General features: G+C 36.6%; 1 long non-coding RNA gene across 1 annotated transcript; it reads left to right on the forward strand.

Annotated features, from left to right (window-relative positions):
• The first annotated feature begins 15 nt into the window (after nt 1-15).
• LOC112818342 (uncharacterized) lies at nt 16-2,879 on the forward strand. Its single transcript, XR_003206561.2, has 3 exons — nt 16-506; nt 600-672; nt 2,745-2,879. It is a non-coding gene; the product is annotated as an uncharacterized lncRNA (long non-coding RNA).
• Nucleotides 2,880-5,017: the final 2,138 nt, after the last annotated feature.

The raw sequence follows: 5,017 nt of genomic DNA on the forward strand, positions 1-5,017 counted from the left end.
ACAAGTTGAAGAACATGGTAAATACTTGTAGTATAATGGTAGAAATGATTCTGCTGTACTGCATTAAGGGTGTTCTATTGCCTTCTACCATTGGCTTTCACGTTCATCCTCTCAGGTCATGATTTGTTCCTCTGATTATAAATTGCTTTTCTCCCCATCAGTCAGCGTGTTCACATTGGTATATGTGCACTTTTCTGTTTTAGTTATAGTCATTTGAAACATAATCTTACTTTTGAATCCTAACTGCATGTTCTTTTGAACATGTTTTCGTATTTTTTTCAATATTTATAATGCGTTCATATTTCTCTCTTGTCGCTGTCCTAACCCACCTTCCTATCTCCAGAAACAGAACACCAAAACCTAATGTAATCATTTTCAGAGCCAAGCCTGAGGATTCAGCTTAGTACGAAGTGCATGAATGTTTAATTGGCTTTCATGTTTACATATAATTAACTACATGTCCATTTTTCGTTTCAGATTCTCCTAAAATATATCCTTACGTGAAGGTAAAACTTTTATATTTTTATTTTGAATTTTTAACTACAGATTGTATGAAAGGTACATCATGTCTTAATCATATTGTTTCAATACCCATTCAGCCTACCGTTGAAGTGAAAGATTCCGTTCCTACTAAAACAGTAGAAGTGAAGGAAAAACAAACATCCAAATCAGGTAAATTTTACAATACAAATTTAACAGTGGAAAGAAGTACACTAAAATATTTGAAATGCTCACAGTCTTCTTATTCTGAATTTTTTTTTTTTTTGGTGGCAAATTTAACTGAAGGATTTGACATAAATAAGTTAGATACCATTGTTGATACCCATGTTTGAACAAAAGATATTTATAAGCATAAGAAAAAGAGATTTTAAAAATGTAAGCTTTAGCTCTAGTTTCTACTTTTATGTTTTGAAATCCTGAAGTTCCCAGTTTCGAATCCCATTACTTCCTTGGGATTCCCAAAGTTAATTATTAGACTCTAAGATTTTTCCAGTGTTCACAGTGTTTATTTCAATTCTGACCTTCACTTGCTAACATGTCAATTGTGTTTTAAGTTTATTTCATCTTAGTGTTATTATGTTGATCATCTTAAGCCAAACAGGTGTTCTGATTAGCAGTGTCTGTGTGTGTGTGTGTGTGTGGGGGGTGTCTTTGATTATTAAAAATGCAGGAAGTAATTAGTTATATCTTAATATTTTGTAGACACAATCTTTTAAAACCATATTTCTTAAACTTATTGGCCTTAGGGTCCTTTTATACTATTTAAAAATTATTAGGAATTCCAAAGAACTTCTGTTTAAGTGTTGATATTTACAATATTAGAAATTAAAACAAGCATTTAAAATACAAGCGTACATGATCATACGTTGTTAGCCGTTAGAGCCATGACCCACTAATCATGCGAGTTGTGATGCTGCCACGTCTCATATCTTTAGAAAACGTCACCGTACACTTAATAAGAGAATGAGAGTGAAAATGTCAAATAACATTTAGCGTTATTGAATGGGTGGATGTTGGAACTCCGGGGATTCTCAGATGACATGGGAGAACTGTTTTAAACCATGTACAGGGTTCATGGACACAAAATGATAAAGGGGCCCTTGTGGTGAAATGGGCATTAAGGTTTCATTTCTGCATTTCTTGCTTTTTTCTTTCACTTGTCTTAAGAGGTTCAAATCAGACAATCTTGTTTAAAAAAAAAGTTAAGTATTTTTGTTATATATTCATTTTCTCTTTCATGGCACTGTAGTTTTTGGATCTAGTGTGTACTGAGACTTACTCTGTTTTTACATGGAAATGATTAGATCACCCGAGGCTTTCATTTCTCAGATAAATTTATGATGTTTATCCAAGGCTTAAAAATTTCTGAAGATAGGGATGCCTAGGTGACTCAGTCAGTTGAGCGTCTGCCTCTGGCTCAGGTCATGATCCCAGGATCCTGGGATTGAGTCCCACGTTGGGATCCTTGCTCAGTGAGGAGCCTGCTTCTCCCTCTGCCTCTGCTGCTCCCCCTGCTTGTGCTCGCTTGCTCGCTCTCTCTCTGAACAAATAAATAAAATCTTTAAAAAAATAAAAAAAAATTTCTGAAGATATTGGTGCATTGAGGAGAGACCATCTCACTGTAATTAAAAGTAGAACCATTCATTAAAAGTTTTTTTAAAACCCATGTCTTTAGAATACATGGTGCATATTTATTTATTTATTTATTTAAAGATTTTATTTATTTATTTGACAGAGAGATAGAAAGAAAGCACAAGTAGGCAGAGAGTCAGGCAGAGGGAGAGGGAGAAGCAGACTCCCCACTGAGCAGGGAGCCCGATGCGGGGCTCAATCCCAGGACCCCGACATCATGAATGAGCCGAAGGCAGCCGCTTAACCGACTGAGCCACCCAGGTGCCCCCACGGTGTGTATTAAAAAAGAAGAGGTTAGACATAAATTTTGTTAGTAAAAAAATTCATACCCTGGAAAATCTTAATTATTAATGAACAAAAGCTCTATATGTAATAGAGCTTGGTGAGTAAATTAAACTCTGTAATACTAGAGAATTAAAAAAAAAAGAGACCGTTAAATTCAGCTGTATGAATGGCAAGTATAGGACATGTAATATACAATAAGGTACAAATGAGTAGTCGTGTGTCTGGGAAAAGAGTAGGACATGGGACTCCTCTGACAAAGGGATTTATACAAATTAGCTAAGTTTATTTTATTACTTACATTCTAATGAGTGAAATTTTATTTTCAGCTTTGTCCAGTTGGAAGTCTTCAGTGTGTTTGGCTCACAGTACTGTGTCTTGTCAAAGATCCAGGGCTTTGAGAGTTGATGAATGCCCATCTGTATCACACTCGGTGACCCAAAATCAGTCAGCATCCAGAGGATTTGGACAGACGACCTTCATAGAGAAAGAAAAGATTAATGATATTGGAGTTGTGTTTCTGTTAGAGAATTATAAACTCCATGACCTGTATAAATCACAGCTACCAGAAAGCAGAGAGCACAAACAAGGTAATAAAGAAGCATAGAGAATTCAGCCTCTCCATGACTTCACCATAGTTCTGATTTTTCAAAAATAATTTTGTGGCAAAATTTACTTTGTGTTTACTCCTTTTATGCAACCTACAACCAAACAGAATATCTTTTAGCAAGACATTTGTATTCTTCCTCTAACCAAAGCAACACCTGAATAAGAATTAGGAGAATGTAATTTCTTTGGGTTAGTTTTTAGCATTCATTTGAGAGTAGGTAGCAGGATTATATTTAGAACTTTGGGACCAGTTGGGAATACTAGGTAGAGATCTAAAGATTGTTTACTCAAAACATAGTTTCCTAGCTTTATTTTATAGCTCTAAATTCACAAGTATTGGTCAAGCTATATTCATTGTAACTAAAAAAAGCACCTTCCCAAATCAAGTATTAAAATATTTCCTATGTTCTCTATGACTTTTTTTTTTTAGAGTTGGCTTTCCCAGCAGTAATGGGAATAGTTGAGAATTTACTATATAGTATTATCTTCTCAGCTATGTATGCATAGTCCATCTCCTTGTTTTATTATTTTTATTTTATCTTTTTAGAGAGAGAGAGAGAGAGAGAGGGGTAGGGAGAGAGAGAATCCCAAGCAGGCTTCATGCTCAGCACAGGGCCTAAGGGGGGGCTCCATCTCATGACCCTGAGAACATGACCTGAGCCTAAATCAAAAGTTGGACACTTAACTCACTGAGCCACCCAGATGCCCCTTTATTATTATTATTGTTATTGAAAATTTTTATTTATTTGAGAGAGAGAGAAATTGAGAGAACGAGTGGGAGGAGTGGCAGAGGGAGAAGCAGGCTCTCCTGTGAGCAGGGTGCCCGATGCGGGGCTCGATCCCAGGACCCTGCGATCATGACCTGAGCTGAAGGCAGCCGTTTAACTGACTGAGCCACCCAGGCACGTCCCTTTATTATTTTTAATGAATAAATGGAATACTGGTTTTAAGGAGCACTATATTATTTAAAAATAATATATGGAAAGTCAGTTTTCATTCTACTAAGATACTCAGTCTTTTGATTAACGACAACTAATGTGTGCTCTACTTAATGTACCAGTTAATTCCATGCCTTTTATCAGTCATATGATCAGGTCTGTACTGATAAATCGTACAATATTTTTTTCACCCTTGTAGTTTTATGTTCTGTCTTTACTTGTAGAATTAACACTGTGTTTTCAAAAGATTTTCAATTATCTCCTAGAGTAGTGAGTACAGCAAGAAATCCAAAGTTATTTACCTCTACAAGTGACTTGTTTGCTGTTACTTCTTCCCGAGCTTGGTAGATCCAAGGAGGACTTTTAAAATACCTACAGGCTCCTGTAACAAAGGAAGATCTGAAACAAAAATTAGAAATACAAGCAAGTTAAAACAGTTCACGTAGATTGTTTCTCTTCTCACTTGATGCCTTTTATAAAGTGGTGAGCAAAGTTAGTTCTCTAGGGACCCACGATTGTGTGCTTATTCATTTAATACAGATTTATTCTGTACTGTGCCCTGATGATTTTATATCCTCAATATTTCTGGACCCATTCTGTCAGTTCAGGTGCACTTCATCTTTATTTTGTAGTACTGCCTTGTAATTCATCTCCCATCTTGTGTGACAGTGCCCCTCAAATTCATCCCTCTCCACAGCATTTTGAGTGATCTGTCTCAAATGTCAATATGACTAGGAACCACTGTTGAAAATGTATTTGTGGGCGCCTGGGTGCCTCAGTTGGTTAAGCGACTGCCTTCCGCTGAGATCATGATCCTGGAGTCCTGGGATCGAGTCCCACATTGGGCTCCCTGCTCAGCAGGGAGTCTGCTTCTCCCTCTGACCCTCCCCCCTCTCATGCTCTATCTCATTCTCTCTATCAAATAAATAAATAAAATCTTTAAAAAAATATATATTGGTGTCCAGGTATCCTGAACTTACATATAAAGCTTTCATAATCTTGACTTCGGCCAAACTCTCTAGCCCTTTCTGCCATCTGCCCTTTTCTCTGGCATT

This window comes from Callorhinus ursinus, unplaced genomic scaffold, assembly GCF_003265705.2.
Source record: "Callorhinus ursinus isolate GAN/ISIS: 27379988/994484 unplaced genomic scaffold, GSC_fseal_2.0 scaffold3707, whole genome shotgun sequence".
Lineage (NCBI taxonomy): Eukaryota > Metazoa > Chordata > Mammalia > Carnivora > Otariidae > Callorhinus > Callorhinus ursinus.